The sequence below is a fragment of the Protopterus annectens genome, chromosome 15.part0, assembly GCF_019279795.1.
Source record: "Protopterus annectens isolate FY-2018-M chromosome 15.part0, PAN1.0, whole genome shotgun sequence".
Classification (NCBI taxonomy): Eukaryota; Metazoa; Chordata; order Ceratodontiformes; family Protopteridae; genus Protopterus; species Protopterus annectens.
In genome coordinates this window covers 643,673,457-643,690,447 of record NC_056749.1, presented here as the reverse complement: position 1 = coordinate 643,690,447, position 16,991 = coordinate 643,673,457, and the positions used below count along the sequence as shown (strand labels likewise).

Sequence of the window (16,991 nt, the reverse complement as noted above, 5' to 3'; positions counted from 1 at the left end):
GATCACATTGATCTGTAGTATAGTGGCACATCACATCCATGCCTGCCTCTACTGGTACACTAGTGAGACTTACCATACTCAAATAAAAGTCAGTTTTGGAAGGGTAAGGGGATGGGGGTACTGTCCAGACATATGGGGGCATCATACTTCAAGTGCTTCTTAAGAAGTTAGTGAAAAGCGGGAAGGAAGCACACCAGATTTCATGTAAGTCACTTCAGAATGCATCTGCATAAAGAAGAACCTCTCAATTGAAGTCCCTGTTGAGCAGTACTGTGAGAACTCCACCTACCTTACCTTTAGGAGAAGTCATGAATTCTACATTTGACCCTAACCTATTGTGATTCAAGCTAAACATTTCTGGTACTTACACTCTAAATTTTACACAGAGATGTCAATGTTTACCTTGAAAAACAATAAGTTATTAAATAAAAAACTGAAAAATGGCAACCTATGTGAATCTAGAATGTAACTCAGTATTAGAACACATTGTACTTGCACACATTTCATTGTAGTAATGGCATTGCTTACAATTAAAGGAAATATATGGAAAGAAAATAAAATATTTAAGGATAAGAGGGGAATGTCTGATGAATAATGCCAGCATGACAGTAGACCATGTACCACACAACATGACCCACACATATCACTATATGCATCAGTTATATTCTTTGTGTTTTTAAAAGAAAGAAAGCATGGATCTGAATGTCATGGGTCATAGTTCTGGACTGGATGCCCCCTCTTTAAAAGTGCAGCCATATACCATGCACATGGTCTGCTGCATGGTGTCCCTTACTACTTCTGCTAGCCTGTCATCATTAGTCATAGTAGGGCTGGAATTGGGAGATGCATTGACCAGCATGGGTCACTTCACTGCCATACTGCTGCATGCGCATGTTATGCAGAATGCAACATGCAGTAAACATCCTGCATGCAGTAGCTGGGTCATACCGAAGAGTATCCATGGACTAATCCAAGCATCTAAATCTAAGTTCAACCCAGAAGAATGACTTGATGACAATACGAGTCTTTGGCAGGGCTGTATTAAAATTATTTGCCATAGCTCCACTTGGATATCCCCCTGAGTTCATGAGCCATGGCTAAAGTAGATATATATAGCATCATCTGAATAAAAAAGATACAGAAAAGTGGGAGAAAGATAAAACAAAGAAAGAGTGGTTTAGTATTAAGCAGCACATTTTACTATGAATAATGACTTAAATGATATATGTGTATATATATATATATATATATATATATATATATATATATATATATATATATATATATATATATATATATATATATTCCACTTACCAACAAGATGACCCCTCGGCATCTTACTATGCAGGAAGAAGCAGTACAGTGAGCTAGTATGCCACATATGGGAATTGTGCACTAACAGGATGCTGGGCAGATACATTGGTGATGCACCCCTGTGCATCACACACACTACCTGCCAGTTCAAAGAATGGTAACCCTTCCTGTTGTAGTACCACTCACCCCATGGAACAGGTGAGGCAATCTATCACACCTAACAGCTCAGTGAAATATGTCACTGCATTAAAGGCAATCATAGTCCTGATTCAGACCTGAGGTAACACTGGGAAATTGATGTTGTAATCCAAATGTGCCAAAGGTATGTACAGGAATTGCTGAAGTTTCCTTGAGGCAGAAGCCTGTGAGATACCCAAAGGGTCCCCCAGTCTGTCTCTTGAATGTCCCTATGACAAGTATAGTGGGAGTTATACATATCTTAGGATGGGAACCCCTGCGGAGACCATACATACTTACTAAGACCCCTACGATATTCCTTTTTACCTAAGTCTGTCAAGTATCTCCAGAGCAGATAGAAAAGGTGTGATTCCACCTTTTATAACAAATCTGTAGACTGAGCGGAAATGCATCAGATTATGACTATAAATCACAAACCAGCAGGAGAATGGCTTATTAGCACAGTTTTTCTTATTTATATATCATTATTAGTTCATTTACTTGAGTGTAATCATGACTGCATGTTAACATAAATGGCCTCTATCAATCGCATCTTTACTTGGTGGAGGAATGCTACCCTGTATGTCTAGGCTGTACAATTCCTAACATACGGCAATTCGTTTGTGACAGCTTAGCGAAAATATAGTTCTGCGTTTGTGCGCATTATAATATACTGTAGTATTTACGGAAATACTATGAATGTTCTGATTATTATATGTGCAAAGAACACCTGTGTGCATTATATTATACTGTAGTATTTATGGAAATACTATGAATGTTCTGATTATTATATGTGCAAAGAACACCTGTGTGCATTATATTATACTGTAGTATTTATGGAAATACTATGAATGTTCTGATTATTATATGTGCAAAGAACACCCGTGTGTATTATAATATACTGTAGTATTTACGGAAATACTATGAATGTTCTGATTATTATAGGTGGAAAGAACACCTCTTACTGCTGACACTGTTATTTACACAGTTTTGGTAGCTTTTATTGTTCACAAAATACTTGTATTTGTTTATCTTATGCTATTTAATTTCATTTTTCAGAAAATACCCTGGAATGCAAGGATGTGTTACTAAAGGTGTGATATTCCAAAAGATGTAAGTGTTAATGCATATTTAAATTATCTGTAACCATGTTATCATATTTGTCAATATGCAAATGTTGTAGAATGTACATGTTCTCACAAGATGAACATTAAATTTGCTTGCAGTCTGTCTGAGACATTACCTGCTTGTAATTTGACTAAAAAAAATCTTTTGAAACTCCGCTTATATTGTATTTCTACTGATGCTCATCTGTTACTGGCATGTTCAGGCAATGCACAGAGGTCAAGGATTTACATAACATTTGATTATTTTATCACAGTTCAGCTTCACAATAGATGCACTCTATTTGACTCAGGATAAAGTGTTAGCGGCATGTATGTATGCCTTATCTTAAACAAATCATTACCATAAGCCTCTGTTTCTTTATGCAGATGTAAGGTAGGGTAAAATGCTGCATTTTTTCTACATATTAATGGATTATCCCTGTTCAAACCCAATAAAAGCTTTTGAAAAACTGTACAAAACATTGGTACATGAGCAAGAAATCTTAACTACATTTATGTATACCATCATGTGTTCCGTCTCTGCTAATGAGCTGATTGCAAACATCCCAATGACATAACACCAGATATTTTATATATTTGAAGCAATTATGTTTATGGATATATATGTGAGAATAACATTTTATCAGAGAGATAGTCAAATAAAAAATATATTCCCATATGAATGCACACAGTGTCTGTGCATTTTATTTATTTATATTTTTATTAGAAAAATCTTATTTGGGTAGTCCCACTGGGTCTATAGCCAATCTTCAGAGTCCCTAAGGGGTTAAGTCCACACAAAGAACAAGTACAGATACAAAAACATAAGCCCAAGCTGAACATTTTTATAACATTATTATGCACAAACAGGCAATTATACAGATAATAAATTTAAAACCTCAGTCATCATGCATTATTTTAAAGGGCCGATAATGAGCATAAAATAATTAGGATGAGATGTTGCTTTTTATGAGTATGTAATATACTGGCTGGCAATATGAATATCTCTTAGTGGATGACAAGTAGGTTCATAAAGAACTTTCAAAACTTTGAGTGGAATACAGTTCTCCAGTTTATCTGAGCAAGGAAGTCTACAAGCTGAGTATGGAACCCGAGAAGCTACACTCCCCGGTTTTGCAGGTAGTGAGGGGTCTGAAGAAGAAAGGTGTTGAAAGTATATAAAGTCTGAAGGAGAGCAACAGGTAAAGAGGTGAAGTAAAGAAGAAGAGATGTATGGCTAGAAAACTATTGCCATGGGACAGATTCATATAAGCCAATCTATCACTTAGTGTCAGACAGGCAAGCTTTTTGCAAGATAAATCATGCAATTCTTTTATATACACAGTTGACCTTGCCAATGTCTGTCTTATGGAAATTAAACAGAATAAAGCTACTATATCAGAGAAAATGGATTAAAACTGTATTAGCAATTATAGAGCTAAAAGTGGTGTAAAGGAAATTCAGAGATGTTGTCGTAGCCCTAACTTTGAAGGAGTCCTTTTCACTGTATAGGAGGTCTTTACAGTGAATATCATGGTCTAGTCTAGTCTAAGGCCCAACTGCCTAAAAGACTTCCCCTGCTTGATGGGAGCATCACACAAGAACTTTATAGAAAGTGGGATACAGCAGGGCTTCAGAACATTAGGGATCACATAGCCCAGCCTTGGTTTCTGAAGCACTCAGAATAGAAGTGAGCTGTTTGGGATCCTTTTTTTTAATGTTACATTTTCCTAGGACAGTGAAGAAAGACTTCCAAAGAATCCAGCTCCTCCAACCTTTATGACCAACATAACATCCTTCAACAAAAGTACTTCATTCAGATATCCAAGCATTTGGCTTGATCGATCTCTTAACTTTCAGGAGCATGTTCAAAAACTTGTATCTAAAATTAACTACAGTACTTCCTTTTCTGAGCTCAAAAAAATGTCTCAGTTCCTTTCATTACCAGCTAAGGCAAATATTTTTAAATGCAGTATTGTAGCTCGGGTGGGGTAAATGGGGCAAATGCCCTAGGTACCAAGTGTTAGAGGGAGTGATGCAATCATCCTTTATCTTGCTTGCTCTTTTGCAATACTGGCTTTTAAAAGCCAGTATTATAATTTTCTATCAAACATGAGCACCATAACTCTCAACCATACCTGAGTCCTTAGTATTTATTGGTTTTAAGATCAAAACAATGAGGTGCCATGGATTCCCGAGTGGGCCCTTTAATTCCTGAATGTCCCAGGTTTTTTTCAAATTTTTTTTGGTCAAATATTTGCTGACATCATCATGTGCGGGGGCATGCGTGATGATGTCAGCTTCATGAGCAGACTGCCAGCCTGTCGGAATTCGGCTGAGGGCTCAAGGGGGTGTGTCTGTTGGTGTTTATCATTTTTTGTACGGCAGCATGGTTGGCTGGTTGCAGCAGCATCAGAGAGAGTTAACTGGATATTTGAGGGCAGCTGACACTGTACTTTGTTGTTTTAAATTAATTAGGGCAAGTGAACTGAGCAAGGTAAGCCATTTGTCACTAGTGCAGCACTGCAGTCATTGGACTGGTCATGACTCATGAGAAAAAATGCCTCCAGGGAGAAAGAAAGAAAAAAAGAAAATGACAAATGCTTTTAGGTCAGGTGTGTGTCTGTGTTGTACTGTGTATGTTTTCTTAGGGGTGCATGGCCTTCAGATTGTGTAGCCCTGTGAGCATATCTGTTTTCAAACTATTTTAAAAACTAAGGCATCTTTTGCTTCTGATGGTGGTATAGAAGAGATTTGGTGGGGTGCTAATATTGCCCAAGAATAACCAACTGGCACTTCGTTAATGGCAAAGTATCTATCTGGCTTTCTGGAGTTGTACAAACTGCTTGAGCACAACTCAGTGACCTGGAGCTGTGACTGAAACTTTGTGCTTAAACTTTCATTGTCCAACCTCTGCACATTATGCAAAGCACAGTAGCCTAAACCAATTAATTGTTATAATAAATAACTGCAGAGATGAGTCGCAGCATCTGAAGCTCCTAGATTAAAAATCAGACTGCACCAAATGTATAAAATTAACTAAAAGGGAGCACCATTTCAACAGTTTACCAGTTGGGTGATACCAAGGTAAAAGTTTGTAATAAGCAGTGTACTTACTAGTTAATCTTTGAATTCAGAGCAGTGCCTGTTTAGCCAAAAAGGCTCATCTGCTGCTGTAGAGTGCTGCTTCCTTTGTCTAAGTGACTGCCCCTTCCCTTGTCCAGATTCATGCACTCAACCAGCCAGCTCCAAATGAACTTGGCACTTATCTCTGCCAATCTCAGCATAGCTATGAACTTTCTAGCTCCAAAATGAGGAACACTGCCTCTCCTGATGTGGACCAAATGGGCAACATGTGGAACTCTTACAGACAGCTTGCTAACAACTTCAGCTAGGATTTTAAACTTGTAACTTAACAGCGTGACATAAAATATCTGTATGGACTTTGCCTTGTCTTTAGATACATATGTAGTTATTATTTTTTTATCCTTAGCCTCCGCATTATCATTGTCATCCTGAATTGAAACTAAGCCCATGTTTTGCAAATATATAAACCACATAGTCTAGCTAGGTGTGTGTGTGTGTGTGTGTGTGTGTGTGTGTGTGTGTGTGTGTGTGTGTGTAGTTAACTATAGTGTAAACGTTTGCGATAGGGAGAGGGAGGGAGGTGAGAGACTGCTTTTATAAAAAGGCCTCTGCATTTTTGTTGTCATCCTGAAAGTCTGTGGTTTGCTTAACCATGTAGCACTGCTCTTCAGTCTTCTTCATGGAGTAACGGAAATGCAGTGTCTCAGTCCATGATTATGAATGCCATTGCCGGCCCTTGTCTTGCTGAAATGATCTGTGCAGGGTGGGGATCATTTTGGTGGTTGTACATTCTTGGAGACATACTGCTGAAAGGATTAGTGGGGGTTTGGGGGAAATGTTTCATTTTGGTGCTTGTGCATACTTGAAAATACCGAAGGGAATAGATCGTTGGGGGAAATGTTTCTTTTTGCTGCTTGTGCATATCCAGACAAACTACTAGAGCTTTTGGTTTGTTGAAAAGTTAATGAGACTGTGTCATTGTGACAACCCAATAAGAGGTACAGAAACCAAGTGTCTTGATTTGTTCTTAGTATGGTAAATGCCACAGTTTTATGGAAAGGGGCTATGAATTGTGAAATATCAATATATAATTACTGTAAAACTGTAAATTATGACCCTTCTATGTTGAGTTGGATTAATTTGAATGCTAAATGTTAATTGTGCCTTATTGTTCTTGAATACCAGACAGTTAATATGCATTTAATATTCTACACAGAGTTGTCTGACACCTAATTTTTATAAAAGAAAATTGTATTTTAGTTTTGCACAAGTTCAAAGTTTGATACAGGGTCAGATATTAATATAAATAAAACACTATTGTTTTTCTGTTTATTTTGTGTTTAATGATCATATTTTGCCTGTTCGGTTTGTGTTTAAAAGTTGGTATCCCACAACTCCACTGGAGTGGGCGGGGTTACATAATTATGTATCAGCATACAGATGTTTGGCCAGTTGTACCTATTTTGCATGGTTCTTTGTCCAGATTGTTTATGATTCCAGGTTGAGAGGTATACTGACTGTTGTAATACTTTGTATGCAGCCTAACTGTAGCAAGCAGCTTGCTACAGTTTAAACATAAAAAAATAATTTTTTTAATTAAAACCTGAGTGCTGTAGTGATCTATGCAGGGAATAAACTGTAGGCACTGTTTGCTACAGTTTAAAAGAAAAAATAATGTTTTTATTTATTTTATTCTTTTTTTACTATAATGTAAGGAAGAAGAGTTGGGAGCAGGGCACAGCAATGGGACCTAAATGGCTGTGGCAGGAGGGGAGGGCCATGTCAATTATCTATCCACCTGAAGGGTGTGCCAGTAAAAGGAACAGACTTTTTTTTTTTACTGTTCATTTGAAGAGCTTAGAGGTGGTGTGTTGCATGGATTCTGTACTCTCTACAAAAAGCATCCTGCAAGTTTTGTGCAGAAGTCCCATTTTTTATTTTGGCACTGAGAGGGTGGGGTGCTGGTTTCCGGGAAAGGTGCAGGATGCTTGTTGAGCCAGCTAAGCTTCTGTGGAAAGGTGTCCTGCTTGCACAAGTTGAGTGTGGCTTACACTTGATTGCCATCTCCTCTAACAAAAAATGCATCAGCACTATAGATATTAGCTAATAAAATATGCGACTTCATCAGCTCCTTGCCGCAATTACCATTACTTTACTTTATCCAAGGCCAGTGCAAGCCAAATCTAACCAACGTCTAGTCTTACAATGTTTGAAATTACTCCTCTAGGATGCACTTTTTCCACTTGCAATGAAACTCACCACTACCTTATCATGCTATAACATCAGAAGCCAGGGCACAGTAGACCCTATTCTTGATACCCTCATCTACTAAACTTCACAGTTATGAGTCTAGTTTCTTTGTACTTGCTTCAGAATGGTGGTAATCCTTTCCTCACTTTCTCACTGAGCATATTAACTACACTAAGTGTAGGCCCCAACTGAAAAAGTCACCAAAAAAAACTCAAAAAGTCAAGCCACAAAATCTTCAGATTACACCATGAAACACTCAGAGAAAGAACACAGAAGTGGCATTAATCCATCTTTATTCAGTCTGTCCTGGTACCTCAGCTGTTCGCCTTCAATGGGACACATTCAAACATTTTCTGTATTCTTTTATATAAGCATCAATCAGTTAATTAAACAGTTAATTATTTCAAACATTTTTAACTCATTCAACACTGAAACATTTTTTTACCAAAAACTTCAAATATAATATTATTTTTCCTTTTGTTCTTTTTTCCTTTGTTCATCACTTTAAAGAATAAATTATTTCATTTTAAACAAAATTTCTTATATATATGTTACAAAAATACAAACTTGGAATAAATACTCTCTTATATTCAAAATTACAATATTAATAAATTTCATCAATTTTATAAATTCCTTTCACTTGGAAATACAATGTGATGCCTTATAAATCACTTTTTACTAAATTTACTAAAATTTAATTCAAACATTACAAAATTTCTTATACTTGATATTAAATTTACAATTCTTAACTAATGCTTTGTATGTTCAAAATTATGACTGCAATAAATTCCATTAAATTTCCAAATTCATTCCCTTAGGAAATAAAGTGTGATACCCTATAATCATTCTCTGTTCAAGCTTGTTCAAAGCTGCTTTTAAATTCCCTTTACACAAATGGGGCCTAGCAAGTACACTAAATCTAAAGCTGTCATTTTTACCATTGTGTATGTTACAAAAGTGAGCAGCTACAGGGCTTTCCAAGTTTCCCCTCCTTATGTCACCCAAATGCTCCTGAATGTGAATCTTAATCTTTCTGGTTGTTTGATCAATGTACCACATAGGTGGAACACAATCACATCCTAAAATATATATAACACCAGATTACCTACAATCAAATCTCTCAAAAGCAACGTACTTTTTTCCATTTATTTTCATTCCATGCATATTTTTAGTTTTGTCACAAACAGAACAGTTACCACAACTATACATCCCAATATTACTATCTACCATAACTTCCAGTTTTCTATTCAAAATTTCCTTTAAATTGGGATATCTTTTATAAGAGAAAGTAATATGCTTGGGAAAAAGGTGACCAATTGCTGGATCTTTGCATACCACATGCCATAAATCCCTAATAATTTTTTCCATAATAATGGAAAAATTGGAGTACCTAGACACAAAAAATATTCTATTCAAATCTGAAAAAGTTTCAGAATAATGTACGTTCTCATGCCTACACATCCTAAATGTCTTATCTTTACACAACTTACATTTTATAGCTTGAAGTTTGTCAAAATCATAACCACGAGATGTTAATCTGTCCAAAATTCCATCACACACTTCCTCCCAAAGTTTTTTATCTGAAGTATTTCTCAAATTCCTTTTAAATTCCCCTTCTGGTAAAGCCTTGATCAAATGTAAAGGGTGCATGCTGCTAGCATGCAAAAAGTTATTAACCGATGTAGGTTTCCTAAAAGTTCTATATTGTACCAAGCTGTTCATTCCTACATAAAACTCTACATCAAGAAAGGGAATTTTTAATTCAGATATATGTGCTACAAATTTTAAACCATGATGGTTATTGTTCAAATCCAACAAAAACTGGTCAAACAAAATAGTGTCACCCTTACACACAAAAATTAAATCATCTATGTAACGTTTGAAAAAAACAACATTATTAACAAAGAATGTGTTTTGAAACATAAATTCCTTCTCAAATTCCCCCATGTAAATCACTGCATAACTAGGCGCAAAAGCTGCACCCATAGCAGTTCCATTTACCTGCAAGAAATATTCATTTTTCCACAAAAAATAATTATGTGTTTAAACTAAACTCAAGCAAACTTAACAAAAATCTAGTACGTGGTCCTTCTCCCATCACTTTATACATTGCTTCCAAGCCCCACCTTATTTTAATATTGGTGTAGAGTGATACAACATCAACACTGGCCCAGTAGTAATTCTCTTCCCATTTCAGCCCTCTTAATGCTAGGCAGACATCCTGAGTATTTCTAACATGTGATTGTACTTTCGGAAGAAATTTCTTAAGGTGGAAATCCAGGAAAAGGTTGACCCTCTCAACAAAAGACCCAATTCCTGAGATAATAGGCCTACCGGGGGGATTAGCAACATTTTTATGAATCTTTGGTATTATATACATATAAGGATGTCGAGGTTCCCTCATTGTTAGATTTTTCACATCCCTACCTGTAAAAAATCCTAGTCTTTCCCCTCTTTCCAATAACTCATTGAGTTCATAAGAATAAGAGGTTAAAGGATTACTTTTCAACTTTTGATAAGTATCTTCCACTAATAAATTATTAACTATGTTTTCATACTTATCAGTGTTCATAATTACCCAGTTGCCCCCCTTGTCAGCAGGTTTAACAGTAACCTTATCCAATTCCATCCTAAATGCCTTAAGAGCTACCCACTCATCTTTACTTAAATTAAAGACCTTTTTACTCACACAAAAAGATTTATGTGCTTGTTCTAGTTTAGCTAGAATAACATGTTCAAAGGCATTTATTGCCTGAAATTTCTTAGGAGGCATAAAGTTACTGTCACCAGGAAAGTATGGAACTTCAATGTGGCCATATCCACCTCCAAACGCCCCTTCCACATAAGTATCTAATTCCACAGAAAATTCAAGAATATTCTCATTCTCTTTTTCATTCAACCCCAGACCTTCATAGTCATATATACTTAAATTTAAGAGAGATTCATCCAACAGACTCTCGTCTCCCGTTGGAGAACATTTTTCTTTTTCATTAAAATAGACCTTCAGGTTTAGTTTTCGAATTAAATCTTTCACATCCAAAAGGATGTCTGAGAAGGAAGGCATTTTAGTAGGCACAAATTTTGCCCCCTTAGATAAAACACTCAGCATTTCCCCAGATAAAGGCACATCAGAAAGATTAATCACACTTAAGCCAATGTTACTACTGGGACTGCCATTCAGTCCCACTTCATGTTCTCCACCATTACTAATAGTATTTTGAAAACACACTTCAGCATTATTAACATGCTCAAACAATACATTAGTTTTATCCTGATAAGCATCTTGAACAAAAACAAATTGATTATGAATGTCATAAGTGCTGCATATGTTATTCTCATCCTTACTACTGTCCTCAAAATGCATTTCAAACTCACAAATATCTTTAGACATCACTGTTGTGACATTTTCAGCATCAGATTGAACATTTCCGATATTTTCAGCAATATGTTCTACAATTCCGTCATTAACAGCTTTCTCAAAGCGCGAACCTTCAAATACATTCGAATATTCACCTTTAATACCCGCTACCTGCCCCAAATGCGTACATACATTACTACTCAAATGTTGACTATCATGCACATTTACAATATATTCCAGAGAACCACTAGAGGGCCTTGGAATATCACTATCATAACATAACTGCATATTTAAATCTAAAGCGCCAGTGTTGGTTAACATACTATCAACAAAAGTTACATTAGGATGCTTGAAAGTGCTTTTACTGTTTTCTAAAACATTTTTGTCATTAAATGATGGATTACCATCAAAAACATTGATATTCATTAGCGCGCTTACAAACGAAGCACGCTGAATATTTGAATTCAGTTTTTTGACTGATTGTTAACTTGCAAATGACTTGTCTTACCCTGTTGTTTTCTCGTCGATCTCATCTGCACATTGTACATCTTGTTACGAGAATTCTGCTGCCCCCTTCGATTCTCCTCACTCACATCCGAGTCTTCAGCTGGAATGTTCTTAAAGGAAACACTTTTACGGCTGCCACCAGTCTCAACTGAAGAACAAGAGGAAACCTCCTCATTTCCTCCTCTACGTCTCTTAGGATTCCTTTGAAAACAGCGCCCTCTTCTGGGCCAATTGTAGATCTCATTTTTTTCATAATCCTGAACATCTCGGTTTAGTTTTGATTTCTTTCTTGCCATAACTTCATTTTCAACTTTTTTTAACTTTTCATTTATCTCTTTGAAATTTGACTGAAACACAGTCATAGACACTTTGTTTTTTAACTCTTGTTGCAATTCTGTAATTTTACAATGCAAACTATCCATTGTCCGTTGATTCTTTTTGATAAGAATTTTCAGCCAATTCAAACAGCATTCTTGTGCAGCTTGTCTCCATTCAATCAACAAATCATTTTCATCATCCTTAAAACCACCTGCTGGCAATTTATCTATACGCAAACCTCTTGGTGTTATATTGAGCATCACATATGTTTCAAGTAACTTTGAATCATAAAAGACAGTCATTTCTTTTGCCATAATACGTTCTAGATGCACAAATTCTTCAGAACAAAGTTCATTGCTGCCCCTAGTCCACAAATCAGAAGCAGCATATTTTCGCTCTCTTTCCTTTAATATATCAGCAAAAGAAAAAGTCTCACCACTCTGTGCTTCCGCTGATGCAGACATCTCGAAATCACCAAAAAAAACTCAAAAAGTCAAGCCACAAAATCTTCAGATTACACCATGAAACACTCAGAGAAAGAACACAGAAGTGGCATTAATCCATCTTTATTCAGTCTGTCCTGGTACCTCAGCTGTTCGCCTTCAATGGGACACATTCAAACATTTTCAGTATTCTTTTATATAAGCATCAATCAGTTAATTAAACAGTTAATTATTTCAAACATTTTTAACTCATTCAACACTGAAACATTTTTTTACCAAAAACTTCAAATATAATATTATTTTTCCTTTTGTTCTTTTTTCATCACTTTAAAGAATAAATTATTTCATTTTAAACAAAATTTCTTATATATATGTTACAAAAATACAAACTAGGAATAAATACTCTCTTATATTCAAAATTACAATATTAATAAATTTCATCAATTTTATAAATTCCTTTCACTTGGAAATACAATGTGTGATGCCTTATAAATCACTTTTTTTGTAACATATATATAAGAAATTTTGTTTAAAATGAAATAATGTATTCTTTAAAGTGATGAACAAAGGAAAAAAGAACAAAAGGAAAAATAATATTATATTCCCAACTGAAAAAGTACCTGTTTATGAAATACAAATGCAATTACCTAAGTGCAGGACATGTCACTTGATAACACTACTCTGAACTAGGTTCATTTCTTCACCCATCACCACATTTACACGATTGGTTGCCACTATGTTTCTGTTTACTGTAACTTTGTCTCATTGCTTACTTACTCTTGTGCCTTTGCAATTGCTTATCTCTTGCTTTGTCCTTTAAACATCTTGTTTTACCCCCCCCACCCCCATACAATATCCAAGGCTAAAACTGATTCTCACTCTTTTCTTGTTACTCCTCTGATTCTGCTTTTCTGCTTGTAAAATGTACACCTCAACATGGTGTAAAATTTGTACATAGTATCTCTAATTTTTGTGATTAGTTTGTATTACATTTGTGTTACAGTGATGGTTGTTTTTGTGACATTTTTGCTGCTGCTTTGTTGAAAGAAACCATAGCAGGGCCTGCAGATGGACATACTGTGATCAGTGCTCTGGTTTGGTAACCAAACTGTAAACAAACACGTATGTGGTAGGAAGACTTTGGTGTATTTGCAAATACGGAGAGAGAATGGTTAGAGCATTGCAATACAACATCTTCCACATATTCGATAGTAGGATGTCCATGGTGGTTTTGACATAATGTATGCATTAACAGACAAAACAGAAAAAGACTGGGTACAAAACCTTGAGTGCACCATTTGTTAACAACCTCACAGAGGAAAGCTTGTTACTGAATGTTACATGAAAGTATCTCCCATTCAGCCAGCAGCGAAAATGACAGCATTAGTTGTTACTTAAATCTGGGCAATCTGGTTCAGGAGTAAAGCATGAAATGTAGTAAGGTGCCTTGCTGAAGTCCAGGAAGAGAATGGTCATATGTTGGTGTCTGTTCATTGCTGTCTGGACATAGTTTGATAGCTGGATCACTATAGTGTCTTCCCCATGTTTATGTCTGAATCCAAGTTGAAAATCGATAAGTAGGTCATTATTGTGACGTTAGGGACCTTGCTATAGATGTACCACCTTTTGAAGTAGTTTAGTAAACTGAACACAGCACAGAAATAGGTACTATTGATATATATAGCCTGTGACTGCAGAGAGTTGATGCGTGCCTCAAGCCAGATACCAAACTCCTCCATGATTCATAATGGACCCATGTGCAGTGCAGCAAGGTGGCAAGTGACTGTGTCCCCAGACTCCTCCAGTTGCACAGCTGGTATGTTGATGAGGTACCACAGTGTTGTCTATGGTTCAGCAACATGAGAATCATGGATTATATGAGGAACAAGAGCACTAGTTTATGAGTATCTATTTGTGGATGCGCATTACAAAAATCTGCAGTTCAGCACTTAATTATAGGGCAACGGAGATATGTTACATGACATAACTGAGTAACTATGTCACTATCACAGCATACAAAGGTCATTTTAAGCCACAAGTGAGCCATGCACATAACTGTTTGGTGGCCTGGAATTAGAAAGATACTCATTGTTGCAAGGCCCGAGGTGTTGGTCTTAGTACAGGACTTAGCATATCAAGGCAAAAGAGGTAAACACTGGATATGAACATGAGTTTTGTACTGTAAAATATTAGATATACAAAAAAAAAAACTGCCAATTATTAGATTAACAGGGAATAAAATGCAATCCTGATTGAATATTGCACACTTTAGACAGTGAAGTAAAGTCATGCACTGAGAAGACTATTGTTTTCACCATAGTAGAAAATGATGACAAACTGGACACATGAAGGACAATACTCTTCATTGATTCTGGCATAAACTTGTAAGTAATGTATGTGTCAGCCACAGCATGCACTTGTAAGTAATGTATGTGTCAGCTATAGCATGCACTTGTAAATAATGTATGTGTCAGATACAGCATGCATTTGTAAGTAATGTATGTGTCAGCTACAGCATGCACTTGTAAGTAATGTATGTGTCAGCCACAGCATGCACTTGTAAGTAAAGTACGTGTCAGCCACAGCATGCACTTGTAAGTAATGTGTGCGTCAGCTACAGCATGCACTTGTAAGTAATGTATGTGTCAGCACAGCATGCACTTGTAAGTAATGTATGTGTCAGCTACAGCATAAACTTGTAAGTAATGTATGTGTCAGCTACAGCATGCACTTGTAAGTAATGTATGTGTCAGCACAGCATGCTCTTGTAAGTACTGTATGTGTCAGCTACAGCATGCACTTGTAAGTAATGTATGTGTCAGCACAGCATGCTCTTGTAAGTAATGTATGTGTCAGCTACAGCATGCACTTGTAAGTACTGTATGTGTCAGCTACAGCATGCACTTGTAAGTAACGTATGTGTCAGCCAGAGCATGCACTTGTAAGTAATGTATGTGTCAGCACAGCATGCACTTGTAAGTAATGCATGTGTCAGCTACAGCATGCACTTGTAAGTAATGTATGTGTCAGCTACAGCATGCACTTGTAAGTAATGTATGTGTCAGCTACAGCATAAACTTGTAAGTAATGTATGTGTCACTTACAGCATGCACTTGTAAGTAATGTATGTGTCAGCACAGCATGCTCTTGTAAGTAATGTATGTGTCAGCACAGCATGCTCTAGTAAGTAATGTAAGTGTCAGCTACAGCATGCACTTGTAAGTACTGTGCATCAGCACAGCATGCACTTGTAAGTAATGTATGTGTCAGCTACAGCATGCACTTGTAAGTAACGTATGTGTCAGCCAGAGCATGCACTTGTAAGTAATGTATGTGTCAGCTACAGCATGCACTTGTAAGTAATGTATGTGTCAGCTACAGCATGCACTTGTAAGTAATGTATGTGTCAGCTACAGCATGCACTTATAAGTAATGTATGTGTCAGCCACAGCATGCACTTGCAAGTAACGTATGTATCAGCCACAGCATGCACTTGTAAGTAATGTACGTGTCAGCCACAGCCACAGCATGCGCTTGTAATTAATGTATGTGTCAGCCACAGCATGCACTTGTAAGTAATGTATGTGTCAGCCACAGCATGCACTTGTAAGTAACGTATGTGTCAGCCGCAGAATGCACTTCTAAGTAATGTATGTGACAGCCACAGCTTACACTTGTAAGTAATGTATGTGTCAGCTACATCATGCACTTGTAAGTAACGTATGTGTCAGCCAGAACATGCACTTGTAAGTAATGTATGTGTCAGCCACAGCATGCACTTGTAAGTAATGTATGTGTCAGCTATAGCATGCACTTGTAAATAATGTATGTGTCAGATACAGCATGCACTTGTAATTAATGTATGTGTCAGCCACAGCATGCACTTGTAAGTAATGTATGTGTCAGCCACAGCATGCACTTGTAAGTAATGTATGTGTCAGCACAGCATGCTCTAGTAAGTAATGTAAGTGTCAGCTACAGCATGCACTTGTAAGTAACGTATGTGTCAGCCAGAGCATGCACTTGTAAGTAATGTATGTGTCAGCACAGCATGCACTTGTAAGTAATGTATGTGTCAGCTACAGCATGCACTTGTAAGTAATGTATGTGTCAGCTACAGCATGCACTTATAAGTAATGTATGTGTCAGCCACAGCATGCACTTGCAAGTAACGTATGTATCAGCCACAGCATGCACTTGTAAGTAATGTATGTGTCAGCCACAGCCACAGCATGCACTTGTAATTAATGTATGTGTCAGCCACAGCATGCACTTGCAAGTAACGTATGTATCAGCCACAGCATGCACTTGTAAGTAATGTATGTGTCAGCCACAGCCACAGCATGCACTTGTAAGTAACGTATGTGTCAGCCGCAGCATGCACTTCTAAGTAATGTATGTGACAGCCACAGCTTACACTTGTAAGTAATG

At 36.7% G+C, this 16,991-nt stretch overlaps 2 long non-coding RNA genes across 2 annotated transcripts in view; one reads left to right on the top strand and one right to left on the bottom strand.

Annotated features, from left to right (window-relative positions):
• Positions 1 to 16,991, bottom strand: part of LOC122789972 — an 843,188-nt gene that overhangs the window by 169,667 nt on the left and 656,530 nt on the right. The gene's annotated exons all lie outside the window — the stretch shown is intronic.
• LOC122789973 overlaps positions 2,550 to 16,991 on the top strand; it is a 67,071-nt gene continuing 52,629 nt past the window's right edge. Inside the window, exon 1 of the long non-coding RNA XR_006362896.1 lies at positions 2,550 to 2,604. This is a non-coding gene — a long non-coding RNA (uncharacterized LOC122789973). The remainder of the gene's footprint in view (positions 2,605 to 16,991) is intronic.